A 25033-nucleotide genomic window follows, 5' to 3' on the forward strand; every position below is an offset into this window, starting at 1 on the left:
TTACAACTTAAAACCTGGTTCCTAAATCTCTGTCTTACCATTATATAATTTATCTGATACCTTTTAGTATCTCCAGGGTTCTTCCACGTATACAACCTTCTTTCATGATTCTTAAACCAAGTGTTAGCTATGATTAAGTTGTGCTCTGTGCAAAATTCTACTAGGCGGCTTCCTCTTTCATTTCTTAGCCCCAATCCATATTCACCTACTATGTTTCCTTCTCTCCCTTTTCCTACACTCGAATTCCAGTCACCCATTACTATTAAATTTTCGTCTCCCTTCACTATCTGAGTAATTTCTTTTATTTCATCGTACATTTCTTCAATTTCTTCATCATCTGCAGAGCTAGTTGGCATATAAACTTGTACTACTGTAGTAGGTGTGGGCTTTGTATCTATCTTGGCCACAATAATGCGTTCACTATGCTGTTTGTAGTAGCTTACCCGCATTCCTATTTTCCTATTCATTATTAAACCTACTCCTGCATTACCCCTATTTGATTTTGTGTTTATAACCCTGTATTCACCTGACCAGAAGTCTTGTTCCTCCTGCCACCGAACTTCACTAATTCCCACTATATCTAACTTTAACCTATCCATTTCCCTTTTTAAATTTTCTAACCTACCTGCCCGATTAAGGGATCTGACATTCCACGCTCCGATCCGTAGAACGCCAGTTTTCTTTCTCCTGATAACGACATCCTCTTGAGTAGTCCCCGCCCGGAGATCCGAATGGGGGACTATTTTACCTCCGGAATATTTTACCCAAGAGGATGCCATCATCATTTAATCATACAGTAAAGCTGCATGTCCTCGGGAAAAATTACGGCTGTAGTTTCCCCTTGCTTTCAGCCGTTCGCAGTACCAGCACAGCAAGGCCGTTTTGGTTAATGTTGCAAGGCCAGATCAGTCAATCATCCAGACTGTTGCCCCTGCAACTACTGAAAAGGCTGCTGCCACTCTTCAGGAACCACACGTTTGTCTGGCCTCTCAACAGATACCCCTCCGTTATGGTTGCACCTACAGTACGGCCATCTGTATCGCTGAGGCACGCAAGCCTCCCCACCAACGGCAAGGTCCATGGTTCATGGGGGGGAGGTAAAAATCCCCGACCCCCGCCGGGAATCGAACACGAGACCCCGCGGACGGGAAGCGATAACACTACCGCAAGACCACGAGCCGCGGACATACTTTGTATATATATTCATATTCTCAGCATGGGAATTATTATTCTGGTGTTTATACTTGTTCTCTTGGTTATTTTCGTGAATATCATCTTTTACTTTTACATTGATTGCCTTTAAATATTCTCTGTTTAAAGGGTGAATATTTCTTTGTTTAGTTTGCTTAAGTATTTTAATTAAAAATATTGTTTTGTGGAATCAATGATATGAAGTTTTTCATCTTAGGCCGTGAATTTATTTTCTATTTGTTCTTTGAGTTTTTTTCCTTTGTTTATTTCGAGAACTATAATTTTTATTTTAGGTATTTATTATTTAATAATTGATTATAGAGTTTTTGTTGAGTGAGAGCTTTTCAATTTAAATGGTTCTATAGTTGTTATAACTTTAATTTTGGATTGAATATCTCTTATTTTTATATCTTTTGTTATATATATTTCTTCTTGGGGTATTTATTATAGAGAGGATTATATATCTGGTGAAAAGAATATAAATCGTTTTATTATTATTGTTTTAATATTTATTATTTCTATAGGTTTTTTAATTATTAGTCCTAATTTAAATAGAATTTTATTAGGTTGAGATGGTTTAGGTTTAGTTTCTTATTGTTTAGTTATTTATTATCAAAATGTAAAATCTTATAGTGCTGGTATATTAACTGCACTTTCTAATCGTATTGGTGATGTTGCTATTTTAATTTCTATTGCATGAATGTTAAATTTTGGTGGTTGAAATTATATTTATTATTATGATTTTATTTCTAATTCTTTTGAAATAAAGCTCATTACTATATTAATTGTTTTAGCAGCTATAACTAAGAGAGCTCAGATTCCTTTCTCTTCATGACATGTAGTCTTTTATCTTGATTAATTTTTCCTATTCCTCATGTGATTGCTTTACCTTATTATTTAAAGTTTTTAACTATTACAGTTGTTATTTTAGGTGCTTATTTAGGTTATCTTATTTCTAATTTTGATTTTTCTCATAATTTATTTTCTTTAAGTATACTTTCTTTTGTTAGATTTGCTGGTTCTATATGATTTATACCTTTTCTTTCAACTAAGTTTATTAGATATATTCCTTTAAAAATAGGTTATTATTCATCTAAGTCATTTGATTATGGTTGAGGTGAATTACTTCTGGTCAAGGTTTATATAGATTATTTATTTATTTAATTGGTTATATTCAAGGTTGATATGATTCTAATTTCAAGATTTATCTTTTAACTTTTATTTTTTGAATATTTATTTTGGTAATATTGTTTTTCGTTTACTTAAATAGCTTATAATTAGAGCGTGACACTGAAGATGTTAAGGAAGTATTTTTACTTTTAAGTATTTATAAATATAGATATATTATTTTTACAGTGAAAATGTAATGTTTTATTTAAACTATATAAATTTTAGAAATGTTAACGGAGTTTAACCGCTAATATAAAAAGTTAGCAGCTTTCATATTGGCTTTACATTTCCTTAATTGGAACTATTATAGTTCAATTATATTATTAACAGTAATACACCTCTTTTTGGCTTCAATTAATAAGAATAAGGGTAGTACATACCAATCTTCCAGGTCGAAACTGACTGCAATATTTCGCTTCTTATTCTATTTAAGGTTGATTGATAATATCAATACTTTTTGAATGCAACCCAAATGTTATATTTAACTACAACCCTTTATTCTGCTCATTGTAATGCTCCTTGGTTTCATTCATGGTATAGTCCTCCTAATAGAACTAGAATAAAAAATATTGTTGATACTGTTCAGATTATAATGTCTGAAGTTTTAAAAATAATTACAATTGGTAGAATTAGTGCAATTTCTACATCAAAAATTAAAAAGATTACTGCGATTAGGAAGAATCGTATTGAGAATGGTATTCGTGCTGATCTTTTTGGATCAAACCCACATTCAAATGGTGATCTTTTTTCTCGATCATTAATTAATTGTTTTGATAGTGTTGTTGCTAGGATTATAACAATTATTGGAATAATAAATCTAATGAAAACTCTTGTTGATAGAATTAGAATTGTTTTTCTTGATTTATATCAAGCTTTCTGATTGGAAGTCAAATGTACTATTTATACTAGAAAAACAATTATCTACCTCATCAATAAATAGAGATATATAAGAATAATCATACTACGTCTACGAAGTGTCAGTATCATGCTGCTGCTTCAAATCCAAAGTGATGTCTTGGTGAAAATTCATTTATTGAGTGTCGAAGTAGACATGTTGATAAAAAGATTGTTCCAATAATTACGTGTAAACCATGGAATCCTGTTGCAACAAAGAATGTTGATCCATAAACTGCATCTGCAATGGTAAAAGGTGCTTCTCAATATTCATATGCTTGAAGTATTGTAAAGGTATAGTCCTAATAACACTGTGAAGAATAATCCTTGTAGTGCTTGAGTATGATTAGATTCCATTAAACTATGATGTGCTCATGTTACTGTTACTCCTGATGCTAAAAGAATAGCTGTATTAAGTAACGGAATTTGTATAGGGTTAAAGGGTTGAATTCCTATTGGAGGTCATAGTATTCCTAGTTCAATTGTTGGTGCTAATCTTCTTCTAAAGAATGCTCAAAAAAAAGAAACGAAAAATAATACCTCTGATGCAATAAATAAAATTATTCCTCATCGTAATCCAATTGATACAAATCCTGTATGTAATCCTTGATATGTTCCTTCTCGTACTACATCTCGTCATCATTGAATTATAGTTAGTAGGGTAATTCCAAATCCAATTATGAATAAGTTAATATTAAATAGGTGGAATCATTTTGCTAGTCCTAATACTAGGACTATTGCTCCAATTGCTCCTGTTAATGGTCAAGGTCTATAGTCTACTAAGTGGAATGGGTGGTTTGAGTGAGTTGTTAACATAGGTTTAATATACTTCTCTAGAATATAGAGTTCTTAGAATTGAGAAAACATAGGCTTGAATTATTGCTACTGCTGATTCTAGAATTAATAGAAGTATTTGTCCAATAATTAGTAATGAGATTAAGTTTATTGCTATAGATGGTCCTGTGTTTCCTAATAAGGTTAATAATAAGTGTCCTGCAATTATATTTGCTGCCAACCGTACTGCTAATGTACCTGGTCGAATAACATTACTAATTGTTTCAATTAGTACTATAAATGATATTAATGCAGGCGGTGTACCTTGTGGTACAAGGTGTGTAAATATATGATTAGTATGGTTAATTCATCCAAATAATATAAATCTTAGCCATATAGGTAGGGCAATTGCAAATGTTAATGCTAAATGTCTTGTTCTAGTAAAAATATAAGGGAATAATCCTATGAAATTGTTAAATAATATTATAATAAAAATTGAGATGAAAATGAATGTTGTTCCATTAAATGATTTTGGTCCAAGAAGTGTTTTAAATTCATTATGTAAGGTTAAATTTAGTTTATTTCAGATAATGTTAATCCGTGATGGTGTACGTCAAAATAGTGATGGGATTAATAATAGTCCTAGAAATGTTCTAGTTCAATTTAATGATAAATTAAAGATGTTAGTTGATGGGTCAAATGTTGAGAATAGATTTGTTATCATTTTCAATTTAAGTTTTTTATTTCAATTGTTCCTTTTTCTGCTCTTTTAATAAGGTTAGGTTTAAATGAGAAGAAGTTTATTTGATTAAACAAGATTAATGTAGCTGAAAATATAATGAATAGTGAGAATCATATAAGAGGGGATATTTGAGGGATTTGGATATAATTTCCCCATCAGAAGTAGTCGTTAATTTACTATTATTTGGTTTAAGAGAACATTACTTACTTTCAGTCATCTGATGAATTTCAAGGTGTACTAATTTTTTTTAGTTACTTTAGATTGACACTCTAATGTTATTTATTTTAACTAACTCCTTAAATTATCTTAGATAATCACTTAATAAATAAATTTACTGAAGTTCTTTCAATTACAATTGGTATAAATCTGTGGTTTGCTCCACAGATTTCTGAGCATTGTCCAAAGAATAATCCAGGTCGATTTATTGTGAATGTTCCTTGATTTAACCGACCTGGCGTTGCATCAATTTTAACCCCTAATGCAGGAACTGCTCATGAGTGTAGAACATCTGATGCTCTTGTTAATACTCGTACTTCTGTATTTATTGGTAGGATTGTTCGGTTATCTACATCTAGTAGTCGGAATCCATCATTTTCTAGGTCTTGTTCTGGTGTTATATAAGTGTCAAATTCTACGTCTATGAAGTCTGAATATTCATATCTTCAATATCATTGTCGTCCAATGGTTTTAATTGTAATTATTGCATCTACTGAATCATCAAGTAAATATAATAGTCATAATGATGGAAGGGCAATAAAAATTAATGTAATTGCTGGTAAAGCTGTACAGATTGTTTCAATTAAATGTCCATGAAGTATATTACGGTTAGTATAGGCAATAAATAATATATAACTTAGGGCATAACCTACAATTACTGTAATTAATAATAATACGACTATAGTATGATCATGAAAGAATGATAATTGCTCCATTAATGGTGAAGCTCCATCTTGAAGAGATAAATTTGATCATGTTGCCATTAATAAATATTTTCTAATAAAAGGTCAAACCTTTATTTGTAGAGCTTAAATCTACTGCACTAATCTGCCATATTAGAATCTAGAGATTAATGGTAATTCTGAGTAACTATGTTCTGCAGGAGGGTTATTTTGTAGTCATTCTGTTGATCTTCTTATGTTAGCTCTAAATATAATTGCTCGGTTTGTAATCATTCTTTCTCATATAATTACAATGAATATAATGATTCCTACAATAGAAATTGTAGACCCAATTCTTGATACTACGTTTCATGATGTATATGCGTCTGGGTAGTCAGAGTATCGTCGAGGTATTCCTGCTAATCCTAGGAAGTGTTGAGGAAAGAATGTTAAATTTACTCCAATGAATATAATTGTAAATTGGATTTTTAATCATGTATTATTTATAGTTAATCCTGTAAATAGTGGATATCATTGAATGACACCTCCTATAATTGCAAATACTGCTCCTATAGATAATACATAATGAAAGTGGGCTACTACATAATATGTATCATGTAATACAATATCAAGTGATGAATTTGCTAATACTAATCCTGTTAATCCACCAATTGTAAATAGGAAAATAAATCCTAGAGCTCATAATAATGGTGGATTGAACTTGAATTTAGTTCCATATAATGTAGCTAATCATCTAAATACCTTAATTCCTGTAGGTACAGCAATAATTATTGTTGCTGATGTAAAATATGCTCGTGTGTCAACATCCATTCCTACTGTAAATATATGATGTGCTCATACAATAAATCCTATTAGTCCAATTGATAGTATAGCATAAATTATACCTAATGTTCCAAATGATTCAATTTTTCCTATTTCTTGACATACAATATGTGAAATAATTCCGAACCCCGGTAGAATTAAAATATAAACTTCTGGGTGTCCAAAGAATCAAAATAGATGTTGATATAGAATTGGGTCACCCCCTCCTGCAGGGTCAAAGAATGATGTATTTAAATTTCGATCTGTTAATAATATAGTAATAGCTCCTGCTAAAACTGGAAGTGAAAGAAGGAGAAGTAATGCTGTAATAGCTACAGATCATACAAATAAAGGTGTTTGATCTAAAGTTATACTTTCTGATCGTATATTAATTGCTGTTGTAATGAAATTCACTGCACCAAGAATAGATGATACACCTGCTAAGTGCAGTGAAAAAATAGCTAGATCTACAGATGCACCCCCGTGTGCAATAGCTCCTGCTAGAGGAGGGTAAACTGTTCATCCTGTACCAGCACCATTATCTACTATAGAAGATGTAAGAAGAAGGGTTAGTGAAGGTGGTAGTAATCAAAAACTTATATTATTTATTCGTGGAAATGCTATATCTGGTGCACCAATTATTAGTGGAACAAGTCAATTACCAAATCCACCAATTATAATAGGTATTACTATAAAGAAAATTATTACGAATGCGTGAGCTGTAATAATAACATTATAAATCTGGTCATCCCCAATTAGAGATCCGGGTTGGCCAAGTTCAGCACGAATAAGTATTCTTATTGATGTTCCTACTATTCCTGCTCATGCTCCAAATATGAAGTATAAAGTACCAATGTCCTTATGGTTTGTTGAGAATAATAATTTTTGCGGTAAGATGGCTGAATTTTAGGTGGTAGACTGTAAATCTACTTATGAGATGTTTTCTCTCTTATCATATTTAGGTCTTATATTCAATTATGATTCTAGACTGCAATTCTAGAGGTGTAAAATTTTACTAAGGCCTAAAAGATTATTCTTTTAATTATAACTTTGAAGGTTATTAGTTTGATTAACTTAAGTCCTTAGTATAATGAAATTAAGGTTGATGTTGAAATCAATCCTATTGTTGAAATTATTACTGTTATAGGAAGAATGATTCTTGATTTTTGGGACTTTATCTTTATAGATCACGAATTTTCTGTGTATGATATAATTAGAGCTGAGAATCTAATACGTATATAGTAGTAGAGTGTAATTGTAGTTAATACAACTATAATAGTTATAATAGTTGTTATATTGTTTTCTATTAATGATTGTATTACAATTCATTTTGGTAAGAATCCAAGGAATGGTGGTAGTCCACCTAAAGATAATAAAGATAAGAATATTATGAATTTAATTTCGGTTTTTATATTTCTGGCTGAATAAATTTGATTTATGAAAAATAAATTTATTTGCTTAAATAATAAAATTATAATTAATCTTAATAGTGAGTAAATAATGAAGTATAGTTCTCAGATGTTTTCTCTGACTGTTAATGATCTAATTATTCAACCTAGATGTCTGATTGATGAATATGCTAAAAGTTGTCGTAAGGATGTTTGATTTAAACCTCCTATTGCCCCAATAATAATTCTTAAGATAATAATTGTTCAAATAAAAGTTCTTAATTGAAGACCATTATTGGGGCGATTTTTTGTCATGTTATTAATGTTAAACAATTATTTCATCTTGATGCTCCTATAACTTCTGGAAATCAGAAATGGAAAGGTGCAGCTCCAATCTTTAATAATAGTCTAGATCTAATTATTATTGATGGGATAAATTCTGTTTCCCATCCCATGGGATATTTTATTTGAATCAGCAAAATTGAAAATAATAATATTGTCGATGCTATTGCTTGGACAATAAAATATTTAATTGATGATTCATTTATTATTATATTTTTATTTCTTGTTAGGAGCGGAATAAATGAAAGTAAGTTGATCTCAAGTCCTATTCAAACCCCAAATCAGGAATTTGATGAAATGGACAGGATCGTTCCTATCATTAATGTTGATAGGAAGAGAAGTTTTGTAGAGTTGTTGGTCATTAAAAAGGAGAGGATTGATACCTCTATAAATGGGGTATGAACCCATTAGCTTGTTTAGCTTACCTTTTTACATTAAGGTGTATGATGCACGTTAGTTTTTGATACTAAAGGAGGTAGTTTAATTCTATCTTATGTAATTTTAATGAAGGTAATTTTATTTACTTTATTTACCCTATCAAGGTAACCCTTTAATCAGGCACTTCATTTATTTAATATATAAATCGAAAGTTTTTTTTTGAAATTCTTTTATGTATTATTTTGTTTAATTAGGATTAATTTATCCTGCTCATTTTATTTTTTATATATATATATATATAATAAATAATTTATATTAATATATTACATTTAATTGAAATTAAAGTATTATAAGTTCATCTTACCATTATCAATTGATTATTTTAATGCAATTATTTACCTAGGATTATAGCTACTTATGTTTTTAGCTTAAAATAGGTTATTATAATATAATATATATAATAATATGTAATTTAATATTTAATATTATTATAATATATTATAATATAAAAATTATTAATTTAAATATAAAATATTATAATTAATAAAAATAAATATATTAATTATAATAATATAATAATGTAAATTACCTATAATTAGATTATTTAACTAATATATATAAATGTTAACTTAATATAAAAAAAAGAATTCATATTAATAACATATTATATTAAATTACATAATTGTATAAATATATTTATAATATTATTTAATCTTTCTTTATTTATTAGTGAAAAGAAAGATTAAATAAGAAAGAATGTAATACATTTATTGCTATATATGTTCCATATTAATCTTTAATTATATATAATAGAGAAGTTGTTGTGGTCATACATAGGGGCATTTCTTTTTTTTTTTTTTCTTTAATGTTTGTGTTTTTTTTCTTTTTTTTCTTTAAATATTTGAATCTTTTAATTTTTCCTGAATTAATAGATTTAAAATTTTCTTATTTTTTATTTTTAAAAGTTTTATTCTTGCTTGTTTATTCACTTTTTCTTTGTATTATATGTAAGTTTTGTTAGACTAAATGTTCTTTTTGCAGTAATTTGATTTAATTATTAAGTGATTTTGGATTTAGCAATTGATTTAGTATCGGCATAATTCGTGCCAGCAGCCGCGGTTATACGATTGATACAAGTGAATATTATTGGTTAAAACAGTTGTTTATATTATTAGGGTTGAAATATAAATTTGTAAGGTGAAATGTTAAAATTTATTTGTGGCCCTTTTTATGAATCTGTGAAATTTAAATAATAAACTAGGATTAGATACCCTATTATTTTAAATGTTAATTATATTTACCAGGGTACTATTAGTTAAGGTCTTTAAACCCAAAGAATTTGGCGGTATCTCATTCCATTCAGAGGAACCTACCCCATGATTGATAATACACGATTTACTCTACTTAATTTATTTGTTTGTATATCTCCGTTATCAGAGAATCTTTTTAGAGTTATAATTCTCAAGATTTATAATTATAAAATATTTCAGGTCAAGGTGCAGCTTATAGTTAAGAGGAGGTGGGTTACAATAGATTTTTGTTTATAACGGATTTGATAGTGAAATACTGTTAATGAAGGTGGATTTGATAGTAATTTAATTTATTTAATTTAACTGATATTGGCTCTGAGATGTGTACACATCGCCCGTCGCTCTCATTATTGATTATTCTATTTTATTTTCAAGTAGCTTCAATTTAGATGAGATAAGTCGTAACATAGTAGATGTACTGGAAAGTGTATCTAGGAAGAGTTTCAAGATATAACTTATTAGTAAAGTGTTTCATTTACACTGAAAATTTTTCTGTGCAAATCAGGATATCTTGATTATTTATTTTATTATATTTATTTTTTGTTTATTTAATTATTTAATATAAATAATTTTATTGTATTTTTGTCTTAGTATATTTTATAGAATTGATTTTTTAAATTATAGTTTATTGGTAATGTAAGTGTTTTATGAAATATTATTTTAAATTTTTTTATGTAGATTTTATTTATTGTACCTTTTGTATCAGGGTTTATCAAAATTTTAGTATTTATTTTACTTGTCTCGATTTGGGTTGATTTATAAATAATTTATAGTTAATGTATCATAATTATTATTAAATTATTTATAGAAATGAGATGTTAATCGTTTCCCAAGATATCTAGTTTCTTAAGAAAAAATTTAATTTTTTAAAGTTATTTGTTTTTATTTAATTTTTTAAGTAAAAATATTAACTTATTTATTCTTTAAGGGATAAGCTTTGAAGTTAATAACCTATAATTTATTTTATAGAAATATAATAGTAAGCTTTAAACCAGCTATCTTTAATATTACGTTTTAGTTCATTATTTTTTATTTTGATTTTATAAATATTTTAGGTTTTTTATTAAGATTATTAATTTAATTTTAAAATTTTTGTAATAATGATAGAATTAGTATATTTATTAGTATGAAATTTTTACCTTGTGAACTTATTATAAGGAACTAGGCAAAATTGATTTCCGCCTGTTTATCAAAAACATGTCCTCTTGTTTATATTTTGAGGTCTGTCCTGCTCACTGAGCGTATTTTTAAAGAGCCGCGGTATTTTGACCGTGCAAAGGTAGCATAATCATTAGTCTCTTAATTAGTGGCTGGAATGAATGGCTTGACGAGAAATCAACTGTCTCTTAATAAATTTTTGAATTTAACTTTTGAGTCAAAAGGCTTAAATTCTTCTTTAGGACGAGAAGACCCTATAGAGCTTGACATTTTACTTTTATATAGTTTTTTGTTTGTCTTTCTATATTTAATGATGATGTTTTGTTGGGGTGACATGAAGAATAGATAAACTCTTCATTATTATATCATTTATTTATGTTTGTTATTTTGATCCATAATTTATGATCATAAGATTAAGTTACCTTAGGGATAACAGCGTCATTGTTTTTGAGAGCTCATATCGACAAAGCAGATTGCGACCTCGATGTTGGATTAAGAAAAATTTTGGGTGCAGGAGCCCAATGATTAGGTCTGTTCGACCTTTAAATTCTTACATGATCTGAGTTCAGACCGGCGTGAGCCAGGTCGGTTTCTATCCTAAGATTGTTAATCCATATTAGTACGAAAGGACCATATGGTTAAAATATTTTTTGTTATATTGATTAATATTAATTTATTTACTATTTTGACAGATTAATGTGTTGAATTTAGAATTCATTTATGTAGATTTTTTCTACAAATAGTATTGATACTTTATGATTTATTTATATTTATTTTGAATTTTCTTTTACTGGTTATTTGTGTTTTAATTACTGTTGCCTTTTTAACTTTATTAGAGCGTAAGGTTTTAGGTTATATTCAGATTCGAAAGGGTCCAAATAAGGTAGGTTTTGTTGGAATTCCTCAGCCATTTAGAGATGCTATTAAGTTAATTTGTAAGGAGCAGCCAATTCCTATTATATCTAATTACCTACTTTATTATTTTTCCCCTGTTTTTAATTTAATGATTTCTTTAGCCGTTTGAGTAATTTTTCCTTATTTAACTTATATGTGTTCTTTTTCTTATGGATTTTTATTTTTTTTATGTTGTACTAGATTAGGTGTTTATACTGTTATAATTGCTGGTTGATCTTCTAATTCAAATTATTCATTATTAGGTTCTCTTCGTTCTGTTGCTCAAACAATTTCTTATGAAGTTAGTTTAGCTTTAATTTTATTGTCTTTAATTATTTTAATTGGTAGTTTTAATATGTTTGATTTTATAAACTATCAGCTTTATTGTTGATTTATTATTATTTCTTTTCCTTTAGCTTTAGCTTGTTTTGCTTCGTGCTTAGCTGAAACTAATCGTACTCCTTTTGATTTTGCTGAAGGGGAATCTGAGTTAGTTTCAGGATTGAATATTGAGTATGGTGCGGGTGGTTTTACTTTAATTTTTTTAGCTGAATATACTAGAATTGTCTTCATAAGAATGTTATTGGATTTAATTTTTTTGGGCGGTGATTTTTATTCTTTTATATTTTTTATTAAGCTTGCTATTATATCTTTTGGTTTTATTTGGGTTCGTGGAACATTACCACGGTTCCGTTATGATAAATTAATGTACTTAGCTTGAAAAAGTTTTTTACCTTTATCTTTGAATTTTTTTATTTTCTTTGTTGGTTTAAAGATTTTATTTATCTCATTTGTTTAGTGAAATCTTTTGAGAAAAGTTAATAGAAGAGTTAAACTTCTAATTTTATGTTTTCAAAACATATGCTTTTCCTAAGCTAATTAACTTTATTCCTTAATTAATTTATCTCATGCGTTTGCGACATGGACATTAATTAAGAAATATGTGAAGTAAATAATTGTTAAGATTTGACCTGTTATAATATAAGGTTCTTCAACAGGTCGTTTACCAATTCACGTTAGTAAGCATACAACAACTACTATAATTCAGAATAAAATTTGATTAATAGGGTAAAATTGAATGCCTCGGAATGGTGTTTTATTATAAAATGGTAAAATTATTAAGATTCTAATTGATAAAAATAATGCAATAACACCTCCTAACTTATTAGGGATAGATCGTAGAATTGCATATGCAAATAGGAAATATCATTCTGGTTGAATGTGAACTGGTGTTACTAATGGGTTGGCAGGTACAAAGTTATCTGGATCTCCTAATAGGTAAGGATTAATTAAACATAGTATAATTAATAATGATGTTATTATTACAAATGTAATAGAATCCTTAAAGGTAAAGTATGGATGGAATGGAATTTTTTCAATATCTCCATTTAGTCCAAGAGGATTTATTAGATCCTGTTTGGTGAAGAAAAAATAAATGAATTGCTGCTATAGCAGCAATAATAAATGGTAATACAAAATGGAATGTGAAGAATCGATTTAATGTTGCATTATCAACAGCGAATCCTCCTCATACTCATTGGACTAAATCTGTTCCTAAGTATGGGATTGCTGATAATAAATTAGTAATTACTGTTGCACCTCAAAAAGATATTTGGCCTCAGGGTAAGACATATCCTATAAATGCAGTTGCTATAACTAAAAATAAAATCACTGTACCAATTATTCAGGTATGTATATATATATATAAGATCCATAGTAAATTCCCCGTCCTACATGTAAGTAAATACAAATAAAAAATATAGATGCTCCATTTGCGTGTAAGGTTCGGATAATTCAACCATTATTTACGTCTCGGCAGATGTGTACTACACTACTGAATGCTATTTCAATATTTGATGTATAATGTATAGCTAAAAATAGTCCAGTTACGATTTGAATTACCAAACATAACCCTAATAGGGATCCAAAATTTCATCAAAATGAAATATTTGTTGGGGCAGGTAAGTCAATTAAAGAGTTATTAATAATTTTAATTAAAGGATGTCTTAATCGTAAGGGTTTATTCATTAGTAATTATCTTATTTTACGAATAGGTCCCTGATTAATATTGGTGATTTTAACAACTGCTAGTAGTAACACGCGATCTAGTGTATTATTATTATTGTAATAATGAATGTTGGTCTATTATATAATTTTTCTAAAGATATTGTTATTTCTTGATAATTGATTGAATTATCAATATATATAGTTTCGGTGTTTTTGAAAAAGTCTATAAATATAGATATATCTAGAATAATTAATATTAATATGATAAATACTCACATTATTAATGTAATAATTAAAGTGATTGATTTAGGCTGAAATATTTCGTTTGATGCAATTCTTGTAATGTAAATAAATAATACTAGTATACCACCAAGAAATATTAAAAATAAAATATATGATAATCAATATCTTTCTATTATTGTTCCTGTTATTAATCCAACTAGGAAGGTTTGAAGGATAATAAAAAGCATTATTGATATTGGGTGTCTTAATTTAATAAAATTAATATTTATTACATTTGATAATGATATAATTATTATTTTGATCATTTCAGGGGTTAGTTTATTTAAAATACCGGTTTTGGGGACCGATGATGGAAGCTTTTCCACCTCTGGAGTTTTAAAAGTGGGGGCTGGACTTATTTCCGGTTTACAAGACCGGCGTTTTTTTTAAACTATTAAAACTAATGTTTATATTCTCTATTTTTACTTCTTTATTGATTTATTTTGCTGGTGTTTATGTTTTTTCTTCTAAACGTAAACATTTATTAATGGTTCTTTTGAGATTAGAATATATTGTTCTTTCTTTATTTATGTTAGTTATTGTTTTTCTTATTGAGTTTGATTATGATTATTGTTTTCCTGTTATTTTTTTAGTTTTTTCTGTTTGTGAGGGTGCTTTAGGTCTTTCTATTTTAGTTTCAATAATTCGTTCTCATGGTAATGATTTTTTTAATTCTTTTGGTTTATCTTTATGTTAAAGTATTTATTTATAACTATTTTTTTGATCCCTCTTTGTTTATTAAATAATTGTTGATGGTTGGTTCATTCTTTAATGTTTCTGTCGGGTTTTGTTTTTATAATTTGTGTTTATTCATATGCTGATTTGAATATAATTAGATATTATTTTGGTATTGATTATTTTTCTTTTAGTTTAATTTTACTTAGTTTTTGGATTTGTTCTTTAATAATCACTGCTAGAGGTTCAGTTTATTTAAGTTCATATCATTCTAATTTTTTTGTTTTTATGGTTTTGATTTTAATAATTATGCTTTATTGTTCATTTGCTAGATTAAGTCTTCTTTCTTTTTATATTTTTTTTGAGGCTAGATTAGTTCCTACTTTACTTTTAATTTTGGGTTGGGGTTATCAACCTGAGCGTTTGCAGGCTGGTGTTTATTTAATTTTTTATACTTTGGTTGATAGATTACCTTTATTATTAGTTTTATTTAAGGTTTATGATTTTTCTAATACTTTATATTTTCCTTTATTGGTTGATTTTGGTTCTTATTATTTTATGTTTTATGTATTTATAATTTTGGCTTTTTTAGTTAAGATACCTACGTTTTTGGTTCATTTATGACTTCCTAAGGCTCATGTAGAGGCCCCTATTTCAGGTAGAATAATTCTTGCTGGTGTTTTATTAAAGTTAGGTGGTTATGGTATTTTTCGTGTTATAAAGGTTATTTCTTATTTGGGTTTAAAGTTTAATTATTTTTGATTGTCTTTAGGTTTATCTGGGGGTGTTATTGTAAGATTTATTTGTTTTCGTCAGGTTGATTTAAAGTCTTTAATTGCATATTCTTCTGTTGCTCATATAAGAATGGTTATTGGTGGATTGATGACTATGAATTGATGAGGTTGTGTAGGTTCTCTTTCTCTAATGGTTGGTCATGGTTTATGTTCTTCTGGTTTATTTGGTTTATCTAATATTATTTATGAACGTTTAGGTAGACGAAGATTATTAATTAACAAGGGTATAATTAATTTGATGCCAAGAATGGCTTTATGATGATTTCTTTTAAGATCATCAAATATGGCTGCTCCTCCTTCTTTAAATTTGGTAGGTGAAATTAGATTATTAAATAGAATTATATCTTGATCTTCTTTTAGATTCTTTGCTTTGATTTTTTTATCTTTTTTTAGAGCTGTTTATACTTTGTATATATATTCTTATTCTCAGCATGGGAATTATTATTCTGGTGTTTATACTTGTTCTCTTGGTTATTTTCGTGAATATCATCTTTTACTTTTACATTGATTGCCTTTAAATATTCTCTGTTTAAAGGGTGAATATTTCTTTGTTTAGTTTGCTTAAGTATTTTAATTAAAAATATTGTTTTGTGGAATCAATGATATGAAGTTTTTCATCTTAGGCCGTGAATTTATTTTCTATTTGTTCTTTGAGTTTTTTTTCTTTGTTTATTTCGAGAACTATAATTTTTATTTTAGGTATTTATTATTTAATAATTGATTATAGAGTTTTTGTTGAGTGAGAGCTTTTCAATTTAAATGGTTCTATAGTTGTTATAACTTTAATTTTGGATTGAATATCTCTTATTTTTATATCTTTTGTTATATATATTTCTTCTTTGGTTATTTATTATAGAGAGGATTATATATCTGGTGAAAAGAATATAAATCGTTTTATTATTATTGTTTTAATATTTATTCTTTCTATAGGTTTTTTAATTATTAGTCCTAATTTAATTAGAATTTTATTAGGTTGAGATGGTTTAGGTTTAGTTTCTTATTGTTTAGTTACTTATTATCAATATGTAAAATCTTATAGTGCTGGTATATTAACTGCACTTTCTAATCGTATTGGTGATGTTACTATTTTAATTTCTATTGCATGAATGTTAAATTTTGGTGGTTGAAATTATATTTATTATTATGATTTTATTTCTAATTCTTTTGAAATAAAGCTCATTACTATATTAATTGTTTTAGCAGCTATAACTAAGAGAGCTCAGATTCCTTTCTCTTCATGACTTCCTGCTGCTATAGCAGCTCCTACTCCTGTTTCTGCTTTAGTTCATTCTTCTACTTTTGTTACTGCTGGTGTTTATTTATTAATTCGTTTTAGACCAATATTGGATACTTATAAATGTGGTTGATTTTTACTTTTAATTGGTTGTATAACTATATTTATGGCTGGATTGGGCGCTAATTTTGAGTTTGATTTAAAGAAGATTATTGCTCTTTCTACTTTAAGACAACTTGGTTTAATAATAAGAATTTTGGCTATAGGTTATCCAAAGCTTGCATTTTTTCATTTATTGGCTCATGCTTTATTTAAGGCATTATTATTTATATGTGCAGGTTCAATAATTCATAATTTGAAGGATTCTCAGGATATTCGTTTTATAGGATCAATTGTTAATTTCATACCTTTAACTTCAGTTTGTTTTAATGTTTCTAGTTTATCTTTGTGTGGAATACCTTTTTTAGCGGGATTTTATTCAAAGGATTTAATTCTTGAGATGGTTTGTTTAAGATGAATTAATTGTTTAATTTTTTTTCTTTATTTTTTTTCTACTGGTTTAACTGCTTCTTATTCTTTTCGTTTGTTTTATTATTCAATATCTGGTGATAATAATTTTTATTCTAGATTTTCTTTTGATGATAAGGGTTATTATATTTCATTTGGAATAATTGGTCTATTGTTTGTTGCTGTTTTTGGTGGTAGTCTTTTATCTTGATTAATTTTTCCTATTCCTCATGTGATTGCTTTACCTTATTATTTAAAGTTTTTAACTATTACAGTTGTTATTTTAGGTGCTTATTTAGGTTATCTTATTTCTAATTTTGATTTTTCTCATAATTTATTTTCTTTAAGTATACTTTCTTTTGTTAGATTTGCTGGTTCTATATGATTTATACCTTTTCTTTCAACTAAGTTTATTAGATATATTCCTTTAAAAATAGGTTATTATTCATCTAAGTCATTTGATTATGGTTGAGGTGAATTACTTGGTGGTCAAGGTTTATATAGATTATTTATTTATTTAATTGGTTATATTCAAGGTTGATATGATTCTAATTTCAAGATTTATCTTTTAACTTTTATTTTTTGAATATTTATTTTGGTAATATTGTTTTTCGTTTACTTAAATAGCTTATAATTAGGGCGTGACACTGAAGATGTTAAGGAAGTATTTTTACTTTTAAGTATTTATAAATATAGATATATTAGTTTTACAGTGAAAATGTAATGTTTTATTTAAACTATATAAATTTTAGAAATGTTAACGGAGTTTAAAAGCTAATATAAAAAGTTAGCAGCTTTCATATTGGCTTTACATTTCCTTAATTGGAACTATTATAGTTCAATTATATTATTAACAGTAATACGCCTCTTTTTGGCTTCAATTAATAAGAATAAGGGTAGTACATACCAATCTTCCAGGTCGAAACTGACTGCAATATTTCGCTTCTTATTCTATTTAAGGTTGATTGATAATATCAATACTTTTTGAATGCAACCCAAATGTTATATTTAACTACAACCCTTTATTCTGCTCATTGTAATGCTCCTTGGTTTCATTCATGGTATAGTCGTCCTAATAGAACTAGAATAAAAAATATTGTTGATACTGTTCAGATTATAATGTCTGAAGTTTTAAAAATAATTACAATTGGTAGAATTAGTGCAATTTCTACATCAAAAATTAAAAAGATTACTGCGATTAGGAAGAATCGTATTGAGAATGGTATTCGTGCTGATCTTTTTGGATCAAACCCACATTCAAATGGTGATCTTTTTTCTCGATCATTAATTAATTTTTTTGATAGTGTTGTTGCCAGGATTATAACAATTATTGGAATAATAAATCTAATGAAAACTCTTGTTGATAGAATTAGAATTGTTTTTCTTGATTTATATCAAGCTTTCTGATTGGAAGTCAAATGTACTATTTATACTAGAAAAACAATTATCTACCTCATCAATAAATAGAGATATATAAGAATAATCATACTACGTCTATGAAGTGTCAGTATCATGCTGCTGCTTCAAATCCAAAGTGATGTCTTGGTGAAATTGATTTATTGAGTGTCGAAGTAGACATGTTGATAAAAAGATTGTTCCAATAATTACGTGTAAACCATGGAATCCTGTTGCAACAAAGAATGTTGATCCATAAACTGCATCTGCAATGGTAAAAGGTGCTTCTCAATATTCATATGCTTGAAGTATTGTAAAGTATAGTCCTAATAACACTGTGAAGAATAATCCTTGTAGTGCTTGAGTATGATTAGATTCCATTAAACTATGATGTGCTCATGTTACTGTTACTCCTGATGCTAAAAGAATAGCTGTATTAAGTAATGGAATTTGTATAGGGTTAAAGGGTTGAATTCCTATTGGAGGTCATAGTATTCATAGTTCAATTGTTGGTGCTAATCTTCTTCTAAAGAATGCTCAAAAAAAAAGAAACGAAAAATAATACCTCTGATGCAATAAATAAAATTATTCCTCATCGTAATCCAATTGATACAAATCCTGTATGTAATCCTTGATATGTTCCTTCTCGTACTACATCTCGTCATCATTGAATTATAGTTAGTAGGGTAATTCCAAATCCAATTATGAATAAGTTAATATTAAATAGGTGGAATCATTTTGCTAGTCCTGATACTAGGACTATTGCTCCAATTGCTCCTGTTAATGGTCAAGGTCTATAGTCTACTAAGTGGAATGGGTGGTTTGAGTGAGTTGTTAACATAGGTTTAATATACTTCTCTAGAATATAGAGTTCTTAGAATTGAGAAAACATAGGCTTGAATTATTGCTACTGCTGATTCTAGAATTAATAGAAGTATTTGTCCAATAATTAGTAATGAGATTAAGTTTATTGCTATAGATGGTCCTGTGTTTCCTAATAAGGTTAATAATAAGTGTCCTGCAATTATATTTGCTGCCAACCGTACTGCTAATGTACCTGGTCGAATAACATTACTAATTGTTTCAATTAGTACTATAAATGATATTAATGCAGGCGGTGTACCTTGTGGTACAAGGTGTGTAAATATATGATTAGTATGGTTAATTCATCCAAATAATATAAATCTTAGCCATATAGGTAGGGCAATTGCAAATGTTAATGCTAAATGTCTTGTTCTAGTAAAAATATAAGGGAATAATCCTATGGAATTGTAAAATAATATTATAATAAAAATTGAGATGAAAATGAATGTTGTTCCATTAAATGATTTTGGTCCAAGAAGTGTTTTAAATTCATTATGTAAGGTTAAATTTAGTTTATTTCAGATAATGTTAATTCGTGATGGTGTAAGTCAAAATAGTGATGGGATTAATAATAGTCCTAGAAATGTTCTAGTTCAATTTAATGATAAATTAAAGATGTTAGTTGATGGGTCAAATGTTGAGAATAGATTTGTTATCATTTTCAATTTAAGTTTTTTATTTCAATTGTTCCTTTTTCTGCTCTTTTAATAAGGTTAGGTTTAAATGAGAAGAAGTTTATTTGATTAAACAAGATTAATGTAGCTGAAAATATAATGAATAGTGAGAATCATATAAGAGGGGATATTTGAGGGATTTGGATATAATTTCCCCATCAGAAGTAGTCGTTAATTTACTATTATTTGGTTTAAGAGACCATTACTTACTTTCAGTCATCTGATGAATTTCAAGGTGTACTAATTTTTTTTAGTTACTTTAGATTGACACTCTAATGTTATTTATTTTAACTAACTCCTTAAATTATCTTAGATAATCACTTAATAAATAAATTTACTGAAGTTCTTTCAATTACAATTGGTATAAATCTGTGGTTTGCTCCACAGATTTCTGAGCATTGTCCAAAGAATAATCCAGGTCGATTTATTGTGAATGTTCCTTGATTTAACCGACCTGGCGTTGCATCAATTTTAACCCCTAATGCAGGAACTGCTCATGAGTGTAGAACATCTGATGCTCTTGTTAATACTCGTACTTCTGTATTTATTGGTAGGATTGTTCGGTTATCTACATCTAGTAGTCGGAATCCATCATTTTCTAGGTCTTGTTCTGGTGTTATATAAGTGTCAAATTCTACGTCTATGAAGTCTGAATATTCATATCTTCAATATCATTGTCGTCCAATGGTTTTAATTGTAATTATTGCATCTACTGAATCATCAAGTAAATATAATAGTCGTAATGATGGAAGGGCAATAAAAATTAATGTAATTGCTGGTAAAGCTGTTCAGATTGTTTCAATTAAATGTCCATGAAGTATATTACGGTTAGTATAGGCAATAAATAATATACAACTTAGGGCATAACCTACAATTACTGTAATTAATAATAATACGACCATAGTATGATCATGAAAGAATGATAATTGCTCCATTAATGGTGAAGCTCCATCTTCAAGAGATAAATTTGATCATGTTGCCATTAATAAATATTTTCTAATAAAAGGTCAAACCTTTATTTGTAGAGCTTAAATCTACTGCACTAATCTGCCATATTAGAATCTAGAGATTAATGGTAATTCTGAGTAACTATGTTCTGCAGGAGGGTTATTTTGTAGTCATTCTGTTGATCTTCTTATGTTAGCTCTAAATATAATTGCTCGGTTTGTAATCATTCTTTCTCATATAATTACAATGAATATAATGATTCCTACAATAGAAATTGTAGACCCAATTCTTGATACTACGTTTCATGATGTATATGCGTCTGGGTAGTCAGAGTATCGTCGAGGTATTCCTGCTAATCCTAGGAAGTGTTGAGGAAAGAATGTTAAATTTACTCCAATGAATATAATTGTAAATTGGATTTTTAATCATGTATTATTTATAGTTAATCCTGTAAATAGTGGATATCATTGAATGACACCTCCTATAATTGCAAATACTGCTCCTATAGATAATACATAATGAAAGTGGGCTACTACATAATATGTATCATGTAATACAATATCAAGTGATGAATTTGCTAATACTAATCCTGTTAATCCACCAATTGTAAATAGGAAAATAAATCCTAGAGCTCATAATAATGGTGGATTGAACTTGAATTTAGTTCCATATAATGTAGCTAATCATCTAAATACCTTAATTCCTGTAGGTACAGCAATAATTATTGTTGCTGATGTAAAATATGCTCGTGTGTCAACATCCATTCCTACTGTAAATATATGATGTGCTCATACAATAAATCCTATTAGTCCAATTGATAGTATAGCATAAATTATACCTAATGTTCCAAATGATTCAATTTTTCCTCTTTCTTGACATACAATATGTGAAATAATTCCGAACCCCGGTAGAATTAAAATATAAACTTCTGGGTGTCCAAAGAATCAAAATAGATGTTGATATAGAATTGGGTCACCCCCTCCTGCAGGGTCAAAGAATGATGTATTTAAATTTCGATCTGTTAATAATATAGTAATAGCTCCTGCTAAAACTGGAAGTGAAAGAAGGAGAAGTAATGCTGTAATAGCTACAGATCATACAAATAAAGGTGTTTGATCTAAAGTTATACTTTCTGATCGTATATTAATTGCTGTTGTAATGAAATTCACTGCACCAAGAATAGATGATACACCTGCTAAGTGCAGTGAAAAAATAGCTAGATCTACAGATGCACCCCCGTGTGCAATAGCTCCTGCTAGAGGAGGGTAAACTGTTCATCCTGTACCAGCACCATTATCTACTATAGAAGATGTAAGAAGAAGGGTTAGTGAAGGTGGTAGTAATCAAAAACTTATATTATTTATTCGTGGAAATTCTATATCTGGTGCACCAATTATTAGTGGAACAAGTCAATTACCAAATCCACCAATTATAATAGGTATTACTATAAAGAAAATTATTACGAATGCATGAGCTGTAATAATAACATTATAAATCTGGTCATCCCCAATTAGAGATCCGGGTTGGCCAAGTTCAGCACGAATAAGTATTCTTATTGATGTTCCTACTATTCCTGCTCATGCTCCAAATATGAAGTATAAAGTACCAATGTCCTTATGGTTTGTTGAGAATAATCATTTTTGCGGTAAGATGGCTGAATTTTAGGTGGTAGACTGTAAATCTACTTATGAGATGTTTTCTCTCTTATCATATTTAGGTCTTATATTCAATTATGATTCTAGACTGCAATTCTAGAGGTGTAAAATTTTACTAAGGCCTAAAAGATTATTCTTTTAATTATAACTTTGAAGGTTATTAGTTTGATTAACTTAAGTCCTTAGTATAATGAAATTAAGGTTGATGTTGAATCAATCCTATTGTTGAAATTATTACTGTTATAGGAAGAATGATTCTTGATTTTTGGGACTTTATCTTTATAGATCACGAATTTTCTGTGTATGATATAATTAGAGCTGAGAATCTAATACGTATATAGTAGTAGAGTGTAATTGTAGTTAATACAACTATAATAGTTATAATAGTTGTTATATTGTTTTCTATTAATGATTGTATTACAATTCATTTTGGTAAGAATCCAAGGAATGGTGGTAGTCCACCTAAAGATAATAAAGATAAGAATATTATGAATTTAATTTCGGTTTTTATATTTCTGGCTGAATAAATTTGATTTATGAAAAATAAATTTATTTGCTTAAATAATAAAACTATAATTAATCTTAATAGTGAGTAAATAATGAAGTATAGTTCTCAGATGTTTTCTCTGACTGTTAATGATCTAATTATTCAACCTAGATGTCTGATTGATGAATATGCTAAAAGTTGTCGTAAGGATGTTTGATTTAAACCTCCTATTGCCCCAATAATAATTCTTAAGATAATAATTGTTCAAATAAAAGTTCTTAATTGAATACAATAAGATAAGACCATTATTGGGGGGATTTTTTGTCATGTTATTAATGTTAAACAATTATTTCATCTTGATGCTCCTATAACTTCTGGAAATCAGAAATGGAAAGGTGCAGCTCCAATCTTTAATAATAGTCTAGATCTAATTATTATTGATGGGATAAATTCTGTTTCCCATCCCATGGGATATTTTATTTGAATCAGCAAAATTGAAAATAATAATATTGTCGATGCTATTGCTTGGACAATAAAATATTTAATTGATGATTCATTTATTATTATATTTTTATTTCTTGTTAGGAGCAGAATAAATGAAAGTAAGTTGATCTCAAGTCCTATTCAAACCCCAAATCAGGAATTTGATGAAATGGACAGGATCGTTCCTATCATTAATGTTGATAGGAAGAGAAGTTTTGTAGAGTTGTTGGTCATTAAAAAGGAGAGGATTGATACCTCTATAAATGGGGTATGAACCCATTAGCTTGTTTAGCTTACCTTTTTACATTAAGGTGTATGATGCACGTTAGTTTTTGATACTAAAGGAGGTAGTTTAATTCTATCTTATGTAATTTTAATGAAGGTAATTTTATTTACTTTATTTACCCTATCAAGGTAACCCTTTAATCAGGCACTTCATTTATTTAATATATAAATCGAAAGTTTTTTTTTGAAATTCTTTTATGTATTATTTTGTTTAATTGTTGTTGTTGTTGTCTTCAGTCCTGAGACTGGTTTGATGCAGCTCTCCATGCTACTCTATCCTGTGCAAGCTGCTTCATCTCCCAGTACCTACTGCAACCCACATCCTTCTGAATCTGCTTAGTGTACTCATCTCTCGGTCTCCCTCTACGATTTTTACCCTCCACGCTGCCCTCCAATGCTAAATTTGTGATCCCTTGATGCCTCAAAACATGTCCTACCAACCGATCCCTTCTTCTAGTCAAGTTGTGCCACAAACTTCTCTTCTCTCCAATCCTATTCAATACCTCCTCATTAGTTATGTGATCTAAACATTTAATCTTCAGCATTCTTCTGTAGCACCACATTTCAAAAGCTTCTATTCTCTTCTTGTCCAAACTAGTTATCGTCCATGTTTCACTTCCATACATGGCTACACTCCAAACAAATACTTTCAGAAACGACTTCCTGATACATAAATCTATACTCGATGTTAACAAATTTCTCTTCTTCAGAAACGCTTTCCTTGCCATTGCCAGTCTACATTTTATATCCTCCCTACTTCGACCATCATCAGTTATTTTACTTCCTAAATAGCTAAACACCT

General features: G+C 28.4%; 1 long non-coding RNA gene across 1 annotated transcript; it reads right to left on the reverse strand.

Moving 5' to 3' along the window:
- Positions 1-5067: 5067 nt before the first annotated feature.
- LOC126336219 (uncharacterized) lies at positions 5068-21339 on the reverse strand. Its single transcript, XR_007564919.1, has 2 exons — positions 21242-21339; positions 5068-5636 (listed from the first exon to the last, which is right to left on the reverse strand). It is a non-coding gene; the product is annotated as an uncharacterized LOC126336219 (long non-coding RNA).
- Positions 21340-25033: the final 3694 nt, after the last annotated feature.

The sequence above is a fragment of the Schistocerca gregaria genome, chromosome 2 (genome assembly GCF_023897955.1).
Source record: "Schistocerca gregaria isolate iqSchGreg1 chromosome 2, iqSchGreg1.2, whole genome shotgun sequence".
In the NCBI taxonomy this organism is placed as follows: domain Eukaryota; kingdom Metazoa; phylum Arthropoda; class Insecta; order Orthoptera; family Acrididae; genus Schistocerca; species Schistocerca gregaria.